Source organism: Cetorhinus maximus, chromosome 3 (assembly GCF_964194155.1).
Source record: "Cetorhinus maximus chromosome 3, sCetMax3.hap1.1, whole genome shotgun sequence".
NCBI lineage: Eukaryota > Metazoa > Chordata > Chondrichthyes > Lamniformes > Cetorhinidae > Cetorhinus > Cetorhinus maximus.
In genome coordinates, this window is record NC_135881.1 from 188,419,719 (window position 1) to 188,443,056 (window position 23,338).

The following is a 23,338-nucleotide window of genomic DNA, read 5'->3' on the forward strand; positions in this document are numbered from 1 at the left end:
TCCAGAAGGAACAAAGGCCTGAATGAAGGTTTCAGTGGCAGATGAGCTGAATCGGGGTGAAGTTGGGCAATGTTATGGAGGTGGAAATAGGCAGTCCAAGGAGAGGGATGACATCAAGCCTACTACTGCCTGACAAGCTGGGACTATTTCCTTTGTCAGCCTGTCAAACAGTAGTAGGCTTGATAACTCGATGTTGTTTGTTGCTAGCCCCTGTGTAGCATGCTGTGAGTTTGCTGACTGTTTGGTCATGACTATTTTAAGAGGTTGAGAGATATGGGACAAAGATCCTACTTTTATTATCTCAGTCTGTTTGCGAGTGTGGGAAAATGTGGCAAAGCGTTCAGAAATTGGAGAATGCTCGGAGAGCCGTCTCAGGCGATGCCCTCAGTAATTGTAGCCAATCGGATGAGGCGTGTCTTTTCTCCTTCAAACTATTTTGCTATTCAAGTCCTGCTTTCATTCCGGGATCACTGAACCTTCATGAAATGAATGAGTCTTATTACCCTGCTCATAATGCTCCTTTTGTGTTGCTGCTCAGCTGTACTGTATAGCGGCTCAAGAAGGGTAGAGGTTTCCCTATGGAAAAAAAAAAGCAGTCGATTTTCATACATATCAAATGTGTTGATTCTGTCACACAGTTTGAAAATGTTGATAGGATAAAAGTGCTAAGCAAACTAATATTTTATAGGTGTTCTTTAATTATGTAGTTCTTCACCATAGTCAGGGACGAGGGAAGGTCTTTTGGCTCATTGATGAGCATTTTTGAGGAGATTAATGTGAAAGGAATGTGTATGTTGTCAAGGTAACAAAAAGGAACAAACACCATGGCCGGAATTTTCCTTCCCCACTGGTGTCGGGCGTGTTCGACAGCGTGAACGGACAATATGGTGAGAAGGCCAAAAATGGGTTTCACGACATTGTGAAACCAGTTTGCGATTGTCCGCTCAGCCCGTCAATGGCAGGCCGCATTTCCCATTATTGGACATCGCGAACCTCATTGTAATGCATCTGCATATCATTATATGGCCAGCCGGCTGGAATCATCCTCCCACCTGGATCGATGTTTCACAACAGCATAAATGAGACGTGCGCTTGCCAGGCTGTACTTTGAGGGGAACTCGAAGGTGAGTGCATAGTAATGTTGCGCAGCGCTCAGGAGGGTTGCCTGTTGGGCTTCAAGGTTGAGTCACGTTGGGGTGTGGGCAAGGGCTACCCTACGGTTGAGACGACTTGTGGGGAAGGTCAAAGGCTGCTCTGTGGTTGAGGTGACTTGGGTAGAGGGGCAAGGGCTGCCCTGCAGTTGAGGTGATTTGTGGGTGAGGTGGGTGCAAAGGCTGCCCAGCAGTTGAAGGTAGTGCACAAACATGTGTGGGGTGGGGGGGGTGGGGGAGCGTTGGGGAGAGAAATGGCTACGCATTAGGGAAACCTTGTATAAAGCTACCATTCTTCTGCAGCAGAGACAATTCAGACGCAACCATATTGACATGCGTAGAGTGGGGCCTCTAGCCATCTTCCCACTCAAGAAACGCAGAGGCCTGAAAGCGCCACCAAGTGCTCCAGAGCTTTTCACCCCTCGGCCACAGACTGCAAGTTAATGAGCAATTTAGTGAACTGCAGAATGTTGGATGATTGGGCAAGTTGTCTCCTTGCTAAAGCTGGCCATGGAGCAATCACTGGAGGAGGCACTCACAGCCTCTTGCTATGTCATCATCCCTGTTTGGACCAGTCTTCCCCATGACTCAAGCTAACAGTGCAGCCTTACAGTGCAGGTTAGGAGAATGCCTGTGCCTGAGCTGAGAGCACAGCATGCAGTCCAATGGGCAAAGCTGCCGCCAATTGGTCAGGTGGAGTGGGGCGGAGCAGGGTGGGGTTTTGGGCAGCCATGCGGCGCACTAAACTCTGGCCATCCAAGTGCTGGCCAGCACTCTCTATGTTGCGTTAAGTGTCCTTCAGACTTAACCCAGGGAGGTTCTTTGAACATCCATGCTAACCCACGCGTCTCTCTCTCATCCTGCAGGAGGAGTACATCAGGATCATGGAGCCTGGTGAACTAGCTGTATGCCTCATGGTGTACAGAGAGTGAAGACGACAGAGAAGAGAGTGACAGAGGCACCTGGCTGCGCAGAGGGAGGAGCAGCACCCTCAGGAAGAAGAGGCAGCTGGGGCTCCCACACATGCTGCTGAAGAGCCACAGTTAGCAGTCGCTGGTCAGTGCTGAGCTAGACCCAGGGTCTATAGACGCCACCATTCATTCTTGCGGACGACCGAGAACTGGTGTCGCCGAAGACTGCGCATCTGACAGGAGACTGTCACATCTGACAGGAGCTACAGGATTTGGTGGAGGGCATCCACTGCCGGTGGCCGTGAAAGTGACCGTGGTGCTCACTTTTTAAGCCAGTGGCTTCTTTCAGGGCTCCGCAGGTGACCTCTGTGGGATATCACAAGCCTCTGCCCACAAATGCATCCATAAGGTCACGGACGCCATCTTCGCGAGAGTGCACAACTTTGTGCATTTCACCCGGGACCAAGAGAGCCAGGATACAATGGCGATTGGACTTGCCCAGATCTCAGGTTTCCCACAGGTGCAGGGTGCCATCGACTGCAGATCTCCGTCGCAACAAAGGTCAAATATGTCATCCGCAAAGGATTCCATTTGCAGAATGTGTAGCTGGTGTGTGACCACCACAAACACATCCTGCAGGTCTGCACTCAGCTTCCAGGGAGTGTCCACAGCTCCTACATTCTCAGTCGGTCACAGATCTCTAACGTTTTCCAAGGTCCACAGAGGCTGCAGGGATTCCTCCTCAGGGACAAGGCAGAGGCCGTGGCTGATGATACCCGTGCGGTGGCCTCAGGCTCCAGCAGAGTGAAGGTAAAATGTGGCTCATGCTGCAACTTGCAACTTGGTGGAGCAAACCTTTGGGATGCTGAAAATGAGGTTCCGGTGCCTGGACTGGTCTGGTGGTGCCCTGCAATATAATAGACAGAGGGTGTCACACATCATTGTCACCTGCTGCGCCTTTTACAACCTGCTACTGCAACGGGGAGAGGAGCTGGTTGAGGAGGAGATGGAGGAGCTGGAGGTCTCCTCCGATGAGGAGGATGTTGACGGGGATGAGGGTGAGGAGGTCCTTGAAGGCGATGATGATGGTAATGAGGCCCTCGCACTGGCCGGACAAGGCAGGTGCGCTCAGGAGGCCCTCATAGCTGCTAGATTTGTGGAGGATGATGATGACATGTGATGAGGAGACACCATAGATCCTCACATTGCATCTGTGAACGTTTGACTCCAGTCTGGCTTATGGCAGCGCACATACCCTCTGTGATAATGCTCCTGTCATGGAGGCGTAGTGGAGGCCCTAATAGTCACTCAATTCCAGTAAGATGATGATGACATGCAGTGAGGTCACTCCATAAATCTTCACATAGCCTCTGAGAATATCTGACTCCTGTCTGGCTGAGGGCAGCTCACTTGCGCTCTGTGATCAGGGTCATACCATGGAGACACAACCATGAAACTTTAATAGCACTGATCCTTTGTCTGACTTCAGCACCTGACCCCTTCAAGAGCACAGCGTCACTGGTCACAGATGTTGACGAGATGGAGCCATCCCCACCTTAAAGGTGCTGAGAGCACACAGAGAGAATGACGGAACTCTGTGACTCCTGCCTATGACATTCTGGCAGCAATGACAAGCGCCATCGAGGTTCAGGCACCTGTAATGTGTCCAGGGAGTGTGAGGCTGGACCATCACTTTGGTCTGAAGGCTGTACAAAGCACAGGGATGAGGCCCTGGACTGAGACACCTGCCTTTATCTTGTGCAGGAACCAAGGTTTCACATCTGAGTGATACGAACACTGCTCATCAGAACAAGGAGCCAGAGGCAAGGTGACATTCTTGAGAGTTTATTTACAATAGTGAACATTATGTACAAGTGATTAACACCCGTGCTAAGGCTGTGAAACTGCATCTTCTTAACCTTCCTAACCCTGCCGCTACGTCTTGGTGCTCCCCAGGTATCCACAGCGGAGGTGGAGGCAGCCTGCTGACTGCTACTCCCTGCCTGTGATGACCTTGGCAGGCATCCTCTGGAAGGCTGAGACCTGGAGGGTCATGGCCTGCTTTCGGGGTCCTGCTGCATGGCAGTGCACACTCCTCGGACTGTGCTGCTGGAGCTGCTGGGGTCCAAGGGCCCCTGGCTGACTCCTTGAGGAGAAGGGAGTGAATGGAGTGAATTCAAGCTGCCCCGCACCCCTCTCGCGTACACACTGTTGGAGGCTAACTATGGCATCAGCGATGGAGTTCTGCCCGCGCAACAGTGCAGGACTGATGTCCTGGACCGAGGTGTCCAAGATGGTCACCATCCTATCAGTGTTGACCTCGGTGTGTTGGCATACCGGCGCTATCACTTCAGCCTGAAGGCAGACAGACTCCTCCGTCATACTTTGCAATCTGAGGAGTGCTGTTGGCATTTTTTCCTGATGTTCCTGAGCTTGCCTTTGCAGCCCCAGCAACTGAAGTATGACCAAGTCCAGAGGTTCGTCATCTGACTTGGACTCAACAGATTCCTGGCCTCCAGCAGTCCTCCAAGTGCCGGGGATCTGGGAAGTCCCTGCTGCCACCTGCTGTGAATCAGACAGTGCAATGTTCTCACCAGATTGTGATCCCGAGGCTTCTCTAAAGCTAGGTCCCTCCGACGTGTGTGCCTCTGCACTGGTGGAGGGTGTGGGTGAGCGTTGTGATGGGTCTTCAATGAGGGTGCCTTCAGATTCCTCTTCAGTGGTTTCTTCGGGCTTGATTTGAGGCACTGGGTCCTGGACTCCATTGACTGTTTCCCAGATGTGCCTGCGAAAGCAAGGAGAGATAATTTGTGCATTGGAGTGGCCTGTGAAACAGGACACATCACTGACTGCATAGTTATCTGATGGATGTTGTACTGCTGGATCCTCACTTGGTAGAGCAGCGCCGAACTCACCATCAGCACAGGAACAGTTCACATCCTCGCCAGCCAGCTGGATGGCTCTGTTTTCAAAGTCCGTGAGGATCTTGATTTCAGGCATTCCTCCACTGGTCTGTAACCTCTCCCTTTTGTTGTATGCCAGCATGTCCTGCAAAAATAGAGATGGAGAGAGTGTAAGCAAGACACTTGCCAGGCCAGATGATAAATAGCTTGGCATGTGTGGGTGGTGAGTGATCCCATGGACAGGATGAGGACAATGAACTTGTGTATCGGAGAATGAATGGTGATGTCCCTTGAACTGGTGATGAGTGAGGTCCCTGTGGATGTGTGATGTGTTTGTCAGTGTGTAAGTTGAGAGTGATGAGAAGAGTGACTTACCCTGGCAGAACAGAGGAGATCATTCATCCAATTTCAGCACTGGATGGTTGTCCTCTTTTGCAGGGCATTGGCGTTGACCACCGCTGCCACCACCTCCCAAGCCAGATTAGTGGTGTTACTGCTTAACCTGCAGCCAGAGTGGGGCTAGAGGACATCACGGCGGGCATCAATGGTGTCCAAAAGGCATTTGAGGGATGCGTCATTAAACCTGGGGGCTGCAATCTTCGTGCTTTCAGGGCCATGTCTTTTGTGCAGCAGTCCTGGGCTGGAAGCACTGAGAGGTGAGTGCACACCTGCACTTTAAATATGGTGCCCAGCATGATAAAGTGGTGAGGTGATGGCATACGAATGAGAGCCCGCCCGCCTTCAAAATGGCGTGTTTCCCGGGAATGCATAAGCAGGATTGGGATGATATGGCGTGAGAAGCCATCATTGCAGCTGGTGGGTAAAAAGTTATTTTGAACGCCTGCCGCTGCACTTAGTGCAAATCTGGGATGATTCCACCCCATGTATTCCATTGGTCAGCAAGATGGCTCAGTTGGTAGTGAGTATGAAGGTTGTGGATTCAAGACTTCTTCAGAGGTCCCATAATCTAGGCTCACACTCCAATGAAGTAGGGAGCGAGTGCTGCACTATCAGAGATGTTGTCTTTCAGATGAAAATTTAAAGCAAGGCCCTTCTGGCCTCTCAGGTGGACATAAAAGATACCATGGGTGGTATTTCATGGAGGCGACAGGGGCTTCACATGTTGGCTGAAGATCTGACAAGACCCTATCTTATTAAGTGCCACTCAGCCACCACTCAGGTGGCCTTCCCCAGGTTCAAGGATCCTGGGGGACAATCAAAAGCCGGCAGCTCTATTGAACGGCAGCGCCACTGGGGAGACCTTGACTCCCACCCAAGGCCTAATATTATTGCTGCATTTCAGGCCATATATAGGTTTGCCAACCCTCCAGGAATGGCCTGGAGTCTCCAGGAATTGAAGTTCAATCTCCAGGGCACTGCTGTGTGCAGCCCTGGAGAATAATCATTGGGACGTTTAAAATAAGATTGTTTCTTTTTGTCATTTTCTTTGAAAATTTCTCTTTACCAGTGTAAAACTATTGAAAATGGGGGAGAAAAAGCTGTTTGGCTGACAGTCAAGCATATATAATTGGTTAATGAGTCTTTTTGCATTCCAATTGGTGTCAGAAGGCAGTACGTCACAAAGATGGATGTGTTGGCCAACCAATGGCGCGATCATGGTGGTAATTCATGTGATGACGCCTCCAGGAATACACTTAAACACTTGCCAAAATTGAGTGATGGCAGGAGGGGATGGGGAGATTGGTGTCGCAGGATGGTGGTTGTGGGAGAGGAGGCAAGGGGAAGAATCAGCAAGGACAGCGGAGTGGACCCTCCCTTCCCAATTCCAGGTTCCTTGATCTGGCACTGAGTACCTTAAAAAGAGAGACCTCCTCAGGGAGCCCACAAGCAACCTCGCATGGGTTTGCTTGTCAAGTTCTCTAAATGCTATGTCCTCCCATCCATTGCAGAGCTAATATTAATATTAAAGTGGGCATTAAAAGGCCACAATTGCTGACAGTGTGCAAAGGCCACCCATGGGCCTTCCTGCCACAGACCTAATTGGGCAAGGTCCCCACTCGCCACCCTCCCAGCTGATTAAATACCCTCCCACCACCAAACTTGCTATGGAGGAGGGCATTAAATTCTGCCCACTGTCACTACTTGAAAAGAGCAGGGAAATTCACCCTGGCCAATATTTAACCCTTAACCAACCAGTATCACTAAAACAGATTATCTGGCCATTATCACATTGTGCGCAAATTGGCTACCATATTTCCTACATTATAGCAGTGACTGCACTTCAAAAAGCACTTCATTGGTTGTAAAATGCTTTAGGGCATCCAGAAGTCATGAAAGGCATTGTATATGCAAGTCCTTCTACCTTTTAACTCTTTTGCCGTGGACTATGTGTCTATTAGGAACTCATTTTACTTTGCCTCTTTAACAGTCTCCGGGGAGAGGATGCTGTATCCTGTCTGACTGAGATTGCTTCTAGCAAGAGTGTGCCAGATAAAAGGATCCAATTTTAAACACACTGCACCACCCAGTCATTGCTAATGTGTGCTTGTTTCCATTTGTTTATATAATTCACTGCTTGGCATTAGAATGTTCAGAATTGAGTCAGTCAACACCTATTATTTGTGTTTTCATTTTTCAGAACCAATATCTGAGTTGTGCATTATAAATGTAGGCTGCACATTGTAAATCTTCCTCAGCTGTATTCCCTTTGGCAGATTTTGAGACACCTCGGATATTAGTGCAAGTCTTTAATTTGCTCGTAAGCTTTCAAATTAAAGGGCTTTTCACGTACGCCAGATGTTCGAGGGCTACAGTTTTTTTCTGTGTTTTTCTTCTCTCCCCTTGAACTGGGGGTGACTGTTGGGGATAAAATCACAATGGAAGCCTTGGCTCAATGATAGCATTCCCGCCTCCTGATTTGGACGGTTATGGGTTCGAGCCCCACCAAGACAGGCCTGATGGCTGGAATTTTCCAGCCCCTCACATTGGCGGAATCTTCCGGTCCCGCCGATGTGAACGGAGATTTCAATGGCTCGGCGGCTCGCCAGCCCCGCCGGGGTAGGGGGTGGGAAAATTCTGGCCCACGAGCGGAGACCAGATTTCCACTCCCTGAATACGGGAGGGGTCACATACAGCAGGGTACTCATGTCTGATGGGAGTGGAGAGGCAAGCCCCCATTGAATCTAGTCAATTTCCCTGGCGGTGCTATGTGACTCAGTTAGCCAACCTGTCTATGCTAAAAAAAAGGGGGACAATCCAAAGCACAATCTGTCAATTATAAAGCAGCGGAGGAAGTGGGTCGTCTCATGTGCCACTAGGCATGGAGTACAAGAAGACCCTGAGGCAAGCAAGGTCCTAATAGCTAGGACTTCGTATACCAAAGATATCCGTAAGGGAAATTTACTAATTGAGGTTTGGTATGGACTGTCCTGTATCAGGAGGTTGCCTGGAAGAAGTTTTCTTAAGTTATGAATGGAGAACAGATACAGTACTAGAACTTGAACCCAAGGTGTAAATAAAAGAATACGAACCAGAATGGTTTTGGGTTCGATCTTCAGTCTGTAGTGAGTTAACTGATACAACATGTTAGGGGCTGTATGATTGTTTGCAGCATTCCTGGGCCAAAGAAGTGAAAAGCCATCTCTGATTGCTATCCAGCGTTCACTGCTAGGGCTGTATTTTACAGGACGGGGGTGGGGTTGGGGAACATATTGCTCACCACCCCTATCTTCCAACTCCCCCGAAAGAGATCTTGGTGCCGCTCCGACATTCAACAAGGCCTCCCTGCAGCCGATTCCTCCTTCTTGGGAGGAATTCCTGCCCTCGAGAGTTGTTGGCTAATCTGATTGGCCAACAGCTCTAGCAATCCCAGCAGTGCCAGAACTCAGGAGTGGGAACTGCTGGGATTGTAAATAGGTCCCAGGATGAAGAGGGTTTGGATCTGTAGTGAGGTAATTCAGGGGTATTAGCCCTTAATTGGCCTGCCCAGCATGAAATCGCGGTCAGGCCCCAATCGCGGGTGGCGGTCGGCTCCCGACTGCTTCCGCTCGCCCCCACCGAGCCCACCCGACGAGGGTAAAGCTCTGCCCTATGGAGAGGAGCGAGAGGGATAGGGGTACAGGTGTTGGAGGCCAGATGGGGAGAACTGAAGGGTGTATAAATCTTGGGAGGGGTGCGGGCACTAAACGGCCTACCGAATTCCGCCCGGCTGCCCAAACCAACCATTTTATGGTGCGGGCAGTGTAAGATACAGGTCAATTGGCTTGGTAGCAAGCCCAATTGACAATTAATTATTTACATGAAATTGGTGGGCGCGCTACTGACATTCCCGCCTATCGTATTATGGGGACCAGGTTGGGAGGTGGGCAGGAAGGCGATGGGCTATTTTTGTTTATTCATTCATGGGATGTGGGCATCACTGGCGAGCCACCGGTCATGTTTTACCTGCCCCCATCCCGCTGGAAACGTGCCTGGCAGGGGGCCGTAAAATCCAACTCTTATGCACTTACGTATGTGTGTCAGGTGAGGGCAGGCTTAGACATAGACACCTCTGGCCAGGATCTTTGCCCTGAAGCCGGGTAGCTGGAGCTGGGAAATCTCCCGGCTTGCTGCGCTCACCCCGGGAGGAGCTCGCCCAATTAACAGGACTTTTACTTTGCTGTTTAAAAGGCCCACCTCGGTTCTCTGGGATTTCATCCCAGTTGTTTTGTTAAATATTAGGCCCTCTAGCCCTTACCCCTCACACTTCCCTATGCCCACCCACGCCAACCCATGCCCCCCCACACCCACACCCAATGGCCTCTTATAGCCCCATGTCAACTTAAAGCCAACTCATGCCCCCATCCAGTCCTATGGCCCATTATAGACCCGTGCCAACTTAATGCCAACCCATGTCTCTTACACCCCCATGCCTACTCATCCAGTATCCATCATGGGCAGACCTCAAGAGCCATGTTGAGATGAAATAAAGGTCTAAATATCTATTACAGCCATGAAACCACCTTCAAACCATTTAAATCCTGTCACGTACTTAATCCCTTAAATAAACAAACAGACTTGTATTCATAACCCCACATCAAAGACATAGGGCAGAGCTTTACCCTCGTTGGGCGGGCTCAGTGGGGGCGAGCGGGAGCAGTTGGGAGCCGACCGCCACCCACGATTGGGGCCTGACCGCGATTTCATGCAGCGGGTCCCGAGTTCACAGTTTGAATTTCAGTTTCAAGAGGTTATTAAAGGATTAGCTAGAGATGATTTGTGAACTGAATAGAAGCTTGTTTGTTTTTTTTATAAGAGATTGACTAATTGAGGTGATTTAAAAAGCTTTGCATAGGTTTTACAAGTGGCAGTTTTTTTTACTATCAAGTTTGTAGGAGTGAGGGCTGCATAAGTTTGTTAGAAGTTTTTTTCTCTCATTTCCACATGGCTGCTGAGGTCCACCACCTAGAAGGACAAGAGCAGCAGAAGGATGGGAACACCAGCACCTGCAGGTTCCCTTCCTAGCCACACATCATCCCGATTTGCTGTTATTGCTATATTGCTGTTCCTTCATTGTCGTGGGCTTAATATCCTGGAATTCCCTTCCCAGCAGCATTGTGCATGTACCTACACCAAATGGGCTGCAGCAGTTCAAGAGCTCACCACCACCTTCTAAAGGGTAATTAAGGATGGCAACAAATGCTGGCCTTGCCAACAATGCTCACATCCCACGAAATAATTTTTAAAAAGCCTTCTAAGAAAATAATAATAATAAAAAGATGTTATCAGCAAAAGAGCAGCTAGTGATTTGTGAAGGTTATTGGTAGGGAGACACGAAAGTGGGATAGAGGACAGAATCTCCATGGGATCCTTGAAACAAGCTGGAGAAAGTCAAAGGATGGACTGTCCAATACAGCACAGGAGGGCTGATCCAAGGAGAATCCAATAGGTTTGAGTACTGCTTGCTACACTGAACAAAAATGTTCACAACAGCAATAAAAATAATTGACAAGCAGGAGAGTCTTCATGTGAATTATGAAGGATTCATATTAAAACTCTGTCCCAGTTTAATAGAGAAGAATCAGCTCGCAGGCTAAGACAGCTGAATATAAGTTGGAAAATCATTTCATGTTATGTGCAAGTTGAACGATTGCATCACTGCGAACGGGAATTTGGCCGCAGGTTAGCTGTTGGGGATATTAGTCGCTGAATGATTAATCATTTTGAATGTCTTTCCTCTGCCTCGTATTTTAATGGCTGAGCGAATGTCATTCAAACACATTAAGGAGTCATTTCCTGGTGGTTTTAAATATTTGTCTGTGAATATTCCACTTTGTAATTTCTAGATTTTTGCCCTCCAGGATTTTAAAAAAAGTTTGACAAAATATTTTACTGGGTGACCCTGAGCAGAAGCAAGGATGGCACTGGCAAAAAAAAACACAAACCTGGATTGTCCCATCGCAAATCAGGGTCAGGATGGAATGGAGGTGGGACAGCAAGAAAATGGCGCCTGCGGCCTTCGTGCCAGTCACCTCCGCTCCTGAATCCGCTGACTTTCCTGTGGACTGAGGATGGGCGGGAATTCAATGTCAATTTTATTTAATGCAAAAAAGTGAAAGTTTGGACAAAAACTACTGAGTAGTAACATAATGTTAGAACCGACCTTTCCCTACCCTATCCTGGGCCCCGGCTTGCCCTGACCACTATGAAGATGAAGGCCCTTCCGTTTTTTTAAACCACGCACAGACGGTAGCCACAGCGATGGCTGCTGATTCAGGCCAGCATGCAGCCCATTTCCTAGTGCCCCACCCCCATTTCTGCCCCCTTCCCCCAACCACTAATTTAGTGGCAGACCTGTCTCCAGGGTCATTAAGATCCCGACCCCATGAAAATTGCACCTCGCAGCTGGAGACAGAGGTGGGTCCGTGACTGGGAATTGAACCCGCCTCTTGATTCCCACCTCCAGTGGGAGAATCCAGTCCTTAGTACCAAAGATTGTTGCTGGGTGTTGCTAGTGCCAAACACTAAAATTGTTCTGTCTCCCCCACCACCTCCCGCTGCCCCTAGTGCCCATGTGAAAAATTTTTGTGAGGCAGGCCATTATCAGAGTAGCAATTTCTGTCACACTAATCACTACTAATACAACAGATTAATGTCTGCTGAAGGAATATTTAAATAGAGCATGCTGTTTTGTACCTGTCATCCTCATTGTGGAAATGTCCCTGACCATTCAAAGAAATTTGAATGTGTTTCATTTCAGTTGTGGCTCAGTGGCAGTGCTCTTGCCTGTGAATTAGAAGGTGGGGGTTCAGGTCCAAATATAGAGACTAAAGAACACAACCCAGGCTGAAGCTATACTGGGGGAGTGTTACACTGTTAGAGGCGCTGTCCTTTAGATGAGATGTTAACCTGAGGTCCTGTCTCGCCCTTCCGAGTACAACCCTCAACCTGCAGCCTCTTCCCTTGCCTGAGGCCACTTCTCCCCCTTCCCCAAGGAAGCCCAAGCTCTACAGCCATTGAAAGCCCACCCCCGCCTTATGGCTGGTCTGGTAGGTAGAGACCTGTCCATGAGCCCCCCCAAAAGTGATGTGGTGCTACCTGTGAAGCCTGACGCCGATGACTGCAAGTGCTGCCCGAAGCAAGGTAGGCAAACAAACCTTGAAGTCCTGAACGAAGTGCAGCTTGATAGGTGCACGTCGCTTATGTACAGTTGTGAAACACGTCAGTGTACATTCACACCAATGTTCTCAGATGATCCAGCGTGGGGGGATGAGTCTGGTGAGCTGGGCTTATAATGATATGCAGATATATTACAATGAAATTCTCGATGGCATGGGAAATGTGGCCCACCACTGACGGGCAGAACGGACAATTGCAAACTGGTTTCACGACATTGTGAAACTGATTTTTGGCCTTCTGCCCTATTGTCCGCTCACGCCGCCAACGGGCACAGGAAAATTTTGCCCATGGCCATTGCCATGTGGTAGCCTGTGGGACCTTGTTGTACACAAATTGGCTGCTGCATTTCCTATACTGCAATAGTAATTGCACTTTGAAAGTACTCCATTGGCTGTGAAGCATTTTAAAACATCCTCGAGTCATGAAAGGTAGTGTATAAATCCAGTATTTTCTTTTTCTTTGTCTTCCGAAGGAAACAGTGTGACAAAGTTTTCTTGTTAACTTGCGAACATGTAACCTAAGTCAGTTCAAAAATACGTCTCATCCCTTTAGTGCAGAGTTATTATGAAGAAAATTGCTTCCACCTCCTCAGAACTTTTTCTCTCTTGGGATCAAAAAGCAGTTTGCCAAACATGAATAAAATGTCTCTTTAACAAATAATTACAGTACTGTTTGATCTGGGCAGCCAACTGTCGGGTGGAGTCTTGGCAACTATTTTCCTTGGTTACCTTTCCGAACTTTAACCATTCATGTTAGAGGAGTGAATGAGCTCCATGATACACCTGAAAAAAAAATATTAAGCTGCTGTTGTCAGGCTGTCAGAATCAAAGGAAATGACATCATGAAAGTGAAGCAAACAGCCTTTGTTTAACCTTGAGTTTATTTCATCATCTTGGTGAAAATGGCACCATTGCATTTTGATATAATGTAGAATTGCAGACACCCAAGGAGACTTATCAAAGTAAAATTATTTTGCGTTTTCTCTGGAAGTGAGACACCTGCCTATAGTGTGACATTGTTCTCATCGATAAGTACTCAGTTCGTGTTTCATCCAGCATAGCCTGTCTTCAGAGTTTCACCACAAAATTTGGAGATAATTACAGGCTTCATACAACACAGGTGCAGGAGGAGAATGCGTGGAACTGCTAAGAATTTTTCTCTGAGGCGAGGGTGTCTACTTTCATTGAGTTAGGGCATGTGTTCGGTGCTAACAACAGTTCAGTCACTGTGCTTCTTGTACAAGGATATGGCTAAGAAAGCTGAACAATAATTTCTTTCAATAGTATCTGTGGTTATTTGAGCTAGTACCTGCAAACATGGTATTCAGTGGGACTGATGACTATTTCCTTTCTTCAGGAATGGTAAGTGCGGAGTTAATCATAGCATCTTTTCACAGGACAGTGTTTGCACCCATTGTACAATCCTAACCATTTCCTTCTAACAGACAATTGATATAACCTGCTCACAAATCAGTTAACATAATGCAAATCTAACGTTGGACAGTAGTGGAAATTACAGCTGTTGCCTCACCTTGTTATTGGGAGTAGTTTTGCTTTTGTGACTCTTCCACTAACACAGGTATGGTTGTGTGTGTACAGGCCAATGCTGTTTAAAGTTGTTTCTGCACAGGAACAATTGCTACATCCCCTGCTGAGTATCCGAGTGAGTCCTTGCTGAGTGAATGAAACCCGTCCTGCTTGAAAACTCTAACAATTCAATATCAAGGTGATTAACAAACCGACTATTAATTTGTTTCACAATTACAATGTACCCATACTTTTTAGCAAGGAATCGCTTCAAGTTAAGGACTATTTGGCAAAACACCATTTAGAAGTAGGAAACCCCACCATTGGACAGTTATGAAAACTGGAGGTTAAATGACATTGAGCTGCTGAACTTGTACCTTACCCTATTGGTGTTTTAACCAGTTTTCTTTGCCTAGTCCAATTCTTCGCTCAAGGCATTAATTCCTAGGTGGGGTACAATTGTGCAGGTAGTTTTGTGGGTAATTTCCCATCTGTTGATAAACACCCTGCCTTGTCAGCAGGCAATTCAACCACAGGGGCATCACAAACAAGCCTGCACCTACATGAAAACTTCCAACAGGAGTTACTGGATAGTGATTGGGAACAATAGCCCTGCCTATGACTTTCCCCAAATCCCCACCACCACCCGCCTCCCAACAATTTAGGATTAGCTGAGGTCAACTGTAGCACGATTGTTGCCCTGCTTAGTCCTGATCAGCTAACTCACTAAAGACTGGGCATCAAACCTGGAATCTGTCTGGTTTGTGCCTCCCAGTCAATCAGCGTTTAAGCCCATTGTGTAATTATGGACAATTGATTAATAACTGAAGTGAAAAACTCGGATAATTTCTAATATTTGAGCATAATTACTATTAAACCTGAGGCACTATGACTGAAATCCTAAACCTGCTCTCAACAGTATCTATTTTTGATGGTGCACAAGTATTTAATTTTAAATGTATTAAGCTGGAACAGGGGTAGGCCAATCATCCCCTCGAGCCTGCTCCGCCATTCTTTCAGGCAGGTCTGTACCTACAACTCAGTTTAGCTGCCAAAGCTCCATGTCCCTTGATAGTCACACACAACCAGTCTCTGTCTTGGGCTGCCCACTGCTTCACAGTTTTGTTGTGCATTCGAATGTGTGGCTCAGATGTATTTGTGGTGGTGAGTTTAGGGTTGAAAGAAAATAATACTGCCTGGATGCAACCAACCAGGTGTGAGCTCAGGTGTCAGTGAGTATCAGGAGGATGCAATTTTTCCTCACTTGGCTTTGATACCAGCGGCAGCAGATGTGTAACCTGTGCAAAACCAACTCCAGTGCATTTCTGAAGGAGTACTGCACTGTTGGAGGTGCTGCCTTTCGGATGAAGTGTTAATCCGAGGCCCCGTCTTGGTGAATGTAAAAAATCCCATGCACTATCTATTGCCGGGTGTTATCCCCAGATTCCTGGCCAATATTTATCCCTCAATAACATCATTAAAACAGATTACCTGCTCATTATCACCTTGCTGGGAGCTTGCTGTGCACAAATTGGCTGCCGTGTTTCCTACATTACAACAGGCAGTACATTTCAAAAGGCATATCATTGGCTGTTACGCACTGTGAGACGTCTGGTGGTCACGAAAAGCGCGATATAAATCCAAGACTTTATTCATTCTTTTAAAAGTTTCAGAAGCTCCTAATATTCACGCCCAATATGAACCTTCACTGTTCGAGAATGAATATGAGGATGTCTGATGTGCTGTGAATGCAAATTTGTAAAATTATCCCTTGTAGCTTTAGCGATAGTAAAGAGCCACTGATGGCTGAGAGGTGAAGTACATTAGCCAGAGTGGGAGGGGACCACACAGACCAGGAAGATTGATTCCCTGAACTGTCCTAAGTTAGCTGGTGTCAGCAGGAGAGGTGCTAAATGGTTTTGTTGTGAGTGGTGGCTGAGTTGGTACTGTAGATAAAGTTGATCAGCAGACACTTCTTAGGTGGAAACTTTTAGTTTAGTTACTCAGCAGCAACTACATGTGCGCTTTCAACTCAAACTCTACCTCTACACAACTGATGATTAACTACTAATTACAGAGGTAGCCCATGCTACTTTCCTATTGGGAACTAAAGATCATGTGATCTTCCTTAAGCATTATTCTTAAAGGTATATTACACACTAAATAAGCCTATAATTACCCACATCCCTGCCCCTTTACTTGGATATACATTTTATATTTACAAGTACAAATTTCTCAAGACAACAAAATATTTACACTGAGTAAGAAATTTACAAGTTCAGTCTTTCAGGTGGTTTCCTTATGCGTGTAGAATGTCTCAGCTCTACAACTTCAGGTGCTTTGTCAGGAATCTCCTCTCGCGGAGTTGCCTGAACATCAGGTGCTTCGGTGGCACCTGCAGATCTGTACCTTCAACTCTTGCAGGAACATCAGACATGTCTGTACTGGGTTAAGTATCCTCAACAGGAAACGCTGAACTGGCCGTGAATACTGGTGGAATCAATTCTTGGTGATTTGTTTCTCTCTTCCTTAAATGACCCACAGGTCTCCATATGACTTGGCCTTCCACCTCCACGTGGTAAGGTAGAGGTCTAGACGCTCCACTTATTTCATCCGGTAACCACTTTGGTCTTTCTCCAAAGTTCTTCACGTACATCGTTTCTCTTATGGTAAATTTCCTCTCAAGACTATGCCAGTCATGTCTGGCTTTCTGGCTTTCCTGACTCCTTTCCACCTTGCCCTCTAAATTCAACATTATTAAACTCAACCTTGTCCTGAGATGGCATTTCATCAATAACTCCACAGGTGTGACACCTGTTGTTGTGTGAGAGGTGGTCCTATAATGGAAAAGAAAATGTGCCAGCTTAGTTGCTAAGGCATCTCCAGTTAGCTTCTTCATTACTGCCTTGAATGTTGAACCACCCTTTTGGCAAGTCCATTTGAGGAAGGGTGGTACAGTGAAGTTTTTACATGAATGATATCGTTGAGGCTGATAAGCCGCTGAAACTCAGCACTCGTAAATGCCGTGCCGTTATCAGAAAGGATGACTTCTGGTAGTCCGCAAATAGCAAAACTTTGACGTAGTTTCTCAATTGTAGCAGAAGACGTTGGTGACTTCACCTCATGTATGTCCATCCATTTTGAATGGGCGTCGGCAATGAGCAGAAACATTGTTCTCATGAAAGGTCCCACATAGTCAATGTGTAACCATGCCCAGGGTCTTCCTGGCTGCTCCCAAGGGTAATGGAGCTGTTGAAGGCAACTTATGCAGTTGCTGATATTGCACACAATTCTTCACTAAACTCTCTATTTCGCCATCCATCCCAGACCACCATAGGTAGCTGTGTGCTATGGTCTTCATTCGGGATATTCCTGGATGGGCACTGTGTAGTTCAATTAAAAGTGGCTCCCTTCCCTTTGGAGGTACTGTCACTCATGTTCCTCACAATAAGATGCCATCCTGGATGGTTATTTCATGTCTTCTTTTGAAGTATAGTTTTATTTCATCAGATACAGGCTCTTGTGACCAACCATGAAGCATTGTTCTCGTATTTGAAATAGAACTGGATCCCCACTTGTCCAGTCTCTGATTTGTCAAGCGCATACTAGTGAGGAATCTAAGAAATTTAACAATAAAACAAGTTCCTGGGGAACTGGGACGTCCTCATCATTTTCTTGTAAAGGCAAACGACTAAGTGCATCAGTGTTTGTGATTTGATTGCAGGCCTATGTACAAAAGTGTACGCATATGCTGCCAGGATTAAAGCCCGTCGTTGTATTCTTGCCGAGGCTATGGGTGGTATAGCTTTATCCTCACTGAAAAATCCTCACAATGGTTTGTGGTCTGAAACAATTGTAAAATGGAGGCTGTGCATACACTTTCATCCTTGAAGACTGTGGAGTACTTTCGAAGTAGCTCTGGTAACCCACTCACTCTTAGCTGAAAAATTTCAGCCCATTTCAACTTAATCTCCTTTAGCCAGTTTCGCCCCAGGAGGCTTGGCCCCTTGCCTGCCATCACCATCAAGGGTAGCTTTGCCGATTGGCTTCCATAATGAACAGTTACTTTACTTATGCCTTTGACTCATATGTCTTCATCCATGTATGTTTTTAATTGGGCAGTTGTTTCTTCTAAATTTAATTGATGTTCCCCATTATTCAGGTACCTGAAGGTATGCTCCCCAATTACTGTAGTGGAAGCTCCTGTGTCCACTTCCATTCTAACAGGTCTGCCATTTACTTTCACTGTTACAAATATTGTTTCTGTCTTTCAACTCTCAGGTTAAACAATGAGTAAATATCTGAATTTGTTGTTTCAGACTCTTCTACATTGTAGATCTCATTGGTTGTTTTCTTTTGTTTAAAAGGCTGCTTGAACCTTTCCTTGCACTGTCTCATTATATGTCCATTTCTGAGACAATAATAACATTCGATTTTTTTTAAACTGCCAATCGTTAAAAGGCTGCTTGTTTCCACCTCTATTGAAAATTTTCTTTGTTTTTGCTGCTAAGTCATTTTTTGGCTAGCGGGGGCTGTTTTCTGCTTCTCAGCTGAGTCTTGCATTTTTGCACCCTTTTTGGCTGGGGTTTCCCGCCCAACGTGGAGGACGGCACCATTTTGCATGCCCTGTATGTCTTTTGAATCTCTTACTGTGCTTTCCATGGCCAGTGTTATATCTAGCTCCTTCTTGAAATTCAAATTCACTTCGGACAATAATCTCTTCTGAATTGTGTCCTCATTTACAATGCACACTAAATGATCTCTGAGCATGTTGTCTAGAGGTGCCATCAAACTTCGAATCAAACGTAGGTTTTATTCCCACATGTACTTAAGAGGATTGCTCACCTCTTCTCTTCCCCCGTAATCTTGTTTGCTTGGGAAAAAAATGTGAGGTGTTCAATGTAATAAGACCAATCATCCATGGCTGGATCGAAAGGATCAATTCTTCCAATTTGTAGAATTTTGAGAGGGAATTACTTTGTCGATTCGAACGGAACTTCTACTTACAATTATTGGGCAAGATACAGTGCTGATTTCGTTTCACTTGATTTCTTATATTAAGCTTGTTTTATCCTCGTTGCCAGTTTGTTATGTATGGTGGCCGAGTTGGTACTATCGATAGAGTTGATCAGCAGACACTTCTTAGGTGGAAATTTTTAATTTATTTACAAAAGTACTCAGCAGGAACTACATGTGTGCTTTCAAACTCTCTATACAATTGACTACTAACTACAGGGGTAGCCCATGCTACTCTCCTATTGGGCACTAAAGGTCATGTGATCTTCCTTTGCAAGCATTATTCTTAAAGGTATATTACACACTAAATAAAACCATATTTACCACAGGGTTAGAGGAGGGAAATATTGGCTCTGATCACCATCTAGTTTCCTACTTCATAGCAATGACTACAACCTCAAAAGCACTTCATTGGCTAGAAAGTGCACTGAGGTCAGGAAAGATGCGATACAGATGCAAGTCTTTCTTTTTCTAATGGCTCCTGCTGGAAGGATGACAGTGCAGGTGAACAGCAACAAGCTGGGGTGTGATGCTTACCACAGTTGAATAACACACTGCCGAGAACCCCAAATGAAAACCAGATACTTGAGTGCAGTGCTGCCCATGGAAGTGAGAGGATTGAAGGGAGGAGAGTGGGGAGTGGTGGGTGTGAAATTGGAGCAATATAAATCCAGTACATGCAAAGGGAGGTCTTTGACCATTCTATACAAAGATGCCCACACTGATACAGAGCATTCTATTTATCTCTGAAGTTGAATATAATTGGATACCAGCTTTAGTCTGGGTGGAATGACCCAGCTTGGGGCAAGCACATTGTTATCCTCAAACACCTGTCCCTTGTATCTCGGTGCCTGTGTTTGGTTTTCTGTGGGTGTTCACACCCAATACTCCGCTGCAATTAATTTGTGTACCTAGCCTGGCAAGATGCCTTGCATTTGAATAAAGACTGACATTTGACAGGTGCTACATGCAAAAACGGTAGTTTTGTGTGTTTGCTTACGTTAAGCACAGTGTTATTAACTTTGAAAATGAATAGCTATTTATAAAATTCTAGTCTTTGATTTTTGCAGCTCATGGACCTGCTGTCTGGGCTCACACACGAACAATGGGATAAGGGAACAGAGAGCTGCCAGATCTGAGGGCAGCATGCCCATTGGGAGTCTCCACTTTCAAGAAATCCAGGGCAGAATAGAAATGGGAGTGGGGAAGCTTGAATTAAAGAACTTTGCATAAATGGGTTTTTTTCATTCTCATGACTGTTGGCAGGGCTGGCATTTATTGCCTATTCCTAAATGCCATGAGCTTGATACAGTGCATTGGCTTGCTAGGCGCAATTCAGAGGGCTACCAAGTGTGAACCAAACTGGTGAGTCATGTAGGTTAGATCGGATGAGGCCGGCAGGTTTCCTTCTCTAAGGGACATGAGTGAATCAGCTGGGGTTCTGTGAGAATCCAACAACTCCATGGTCACGCTATCTGTGTCGGTTTTTATTTTCATTGTATTTGAACTGAGTTTGTATTCTCAAACTGCCCTGGTGGGATTTGAATTTGCATTTTCTGGATTATTTATGCAACTGTAGTACATGACGCATTGGGCTGTGCATACAAATGGTGACTTGTGATTTTAATTGGTGGTTTAGTGGTAGCATTCCTGCCTTGGAATTAGAAGTTGCAGAGTTCAGTTCATGCTCCAGACAATCAATGGAGACAGGAGCTCCAATTCTGAATGCTGGATTGAGATCCAGTGGAAAGCTCTTTTCTGATGGGTGGGGGTTCCCATGACCCACTCATTTTATGGATTTTGTCAGCCCTGAAAACCCTCCTGTTTTAAAGGACCAACCATCCTATCGGCTGGTATAAGGATGACTATGGCCATGGACGGAGTGTTGATGTCCTAACCTATCAGTAAATCACCCACAAAACCCTCCATTACAAAGTAATAACACTGCCATCCTGCCAGATTGTTAATCAGTCTGCTAATTCTTCCACTGCTTCGCACTGTACTACTTTGCCAGGGGAAGAGGATGAAGATTTTAAAAAACGACTAAGCTAAAGCAGGTAATTACGGAATGTGCGCAGTGTGGAGTGATTGCCAGAGTCTTGATGCTTTTGTTTAGGTCTGGTAGCCAAGTGGATAAGTGCACTTGCAGAATCAACATGCTCTTTACGCTGATTCAAACCGATAATCACAAGTACATGTGGATCTACAAGAGCAGACAGACAGTCCCTTCCGTAAATGCTAAGTAGTTTCTACTCTTCAAATTGGATTCTCCTACATCTGACAACATTCCCACTCTTCTCCTGTTCAACCATGTGTCTTAATTAGGGAAGCAAATACTTGGGCAGGTAGCCATGATCAGAAGCAGAGGACTAATGAAATGAAGATGAAATTATGTTCTGTGTAGTACAGGTAAATGTTACCTGCATTATTTTTGGTTCAAGCACTGACTAATGTGCTCTTCCTTTCTTTCTAATCCTCCTCCCAAGCTAAAACATATTTGAGAATACGTCCACAGGTGTCAGTACCTTATCCCAGTCTGAGCCAAGACAGCATGTGACGGCTGTTTGACTGCAATAGACAGTGCAGGCATGACTGTCCTCTTTTCAATAACACCTCACATTTATATGGCACCTTTGATGTAGTAAAACCTCCAAAGGTGCTTCACTAGTGTACTATCAAAGAAAATTTGAGCCACATGAGAAGATATTAGGACAGGTAATGAAATGAAAGAGTATCTTAAAGGAGGAGAGGCAGAGAGTTTTAGAGAGGGGATTCTAGAGCTTGGGACTTACATGGCTGAAGACGCTGTTGCCAGTGGTGGGAGGAGGGGTGAAGGAAGGGGATACACGAGACCAGAGTTGGAGGAGTACGGATATCTTGGTGGTTTGTTGGGCTGGAGGAAATAACAGAGTGTGCAAGTGCACATGGGGCCGAATAATACGGGGGTTGGTGGACGGCATGCCCCTTGAAAACAAGTCCGTAATGGAGCCAACATGGTCCAGGCCGACCCGCCCCGCAGACATAAAGCACTGCGGGGCAGACGAAATGAGGGCTAAGTGGGATTTAAGGCCCACCCTTTGGAGCTGCTGGCCATCTGATTGGCCAGCAGCTACATCAGTCCCGGCTACACCAGAAAGGCGCAGTATCCACTGCCGGGACTGCAGAAGGAAAACAAGATGAAAGCCCATGAATCCCCGGAGCAGGTAAGTCTGGGATCTTGGGCCGGGGGGGTTTGGATAGGTTAGGGAGAAGGATGGGGGGAGGGAGGGAGTGGGTAGGAAGGATGGGGAGTGTTTGACCTAAGGTTGGGGGTGGGGGGAACACACTGTGATTGGCAAAGGGCAGCCCCTAAGGAGTGACCCCTCCTTCCTTCCTGCCCTTTAAACATTTAAATTAAAAAATCAGGCTTTCCGCTCCCGACTGCCCATGCCAAACATATTATTGCATGGGCAGCGTATTCTCAGGGTCAATTGACTTGATAAGAAGCCTAATTGACCCTTAATTATTCATTTAAACGTGGCAGGCGGGCTGCTGATTTCGGCGCGCGTCCATCCCCCCCATATTTTACGGGTGAGCCAAAGGAAACATGCCCGCCGTGGGCACATGAAACTCAGCCCACAGTCACTGGTGAGTAACCGATATATCTGGCTGAATCTTTACCTCTGTAGCATAAATATAGCATCCCTACTACCCACCACAATCGACGTGCCATGGCTGTGGATCAAACCTGGGACCTCCCGGTCTCAATGTCTTGATAACACGTCATGCCATTTGGCAACCAATCCACTGAGGGACGCTATCTCCTGTGGGGGCAATGCACGCATTCTTCTGTAGCTGACTTCTGTTCTTGGCTTGTGGTATGATGAAGACTAAGCTCTGAATAATCCACATTTTTCAGAGGAATGTTTTGTGAACTGATGCAGGGCTGATCAGCGTACACAGCGCACGTGTTTTATAATCACATTCCATATCTGGCAAACACTAAAAACGTTGCAAATACTGGAAAAATGAAACCCGTAAACAGCAATTAAAATCACCACCTGAGATTTGTAATATCAATTTGAGGTTTCTCAAATGCAAGGAAGGAACTTGGTTTTTCACATGTTTATTTGTACAGTCTAATGTTTCTAAACATAGGAGCTGCAATAATTACATTTTCTTCCTACTCCACATGGAACTAATTATCTTATTTTTGGTGGTTTGAGCTCAGTGGC

General features: G+C 46.4%; 1 protein-coding gene across 3 annotated transcripts in view; it reads left to right on the forward strand.

The window, feature by feature from the left end:
- The window catches only part of plekhg4b (pleckstrin homology domain containing, family G (with RhoGef domain) member 4B), a 332,728-nt gene that overhangs the window by 46,506 nt on the left and 262,884 nt on the right, over positions 1-23,338 (forward strand). The window contains exon 1 of one of the 3 annotated variants that reach the window (XM_078539463.1): positions 13,800-13,943. The exons of the other annotated variants lie outside the window; for them this stretch is intronic. The gene's annotated coding sequence lies outside the window, so the exon portion shown is untranslated. Of the gene's footprint in view, positions 1-13,799; positions 13,944-23,338 lie in introns of those variants that run through there. 3 annotated transcript variants of the gene reach the window in all.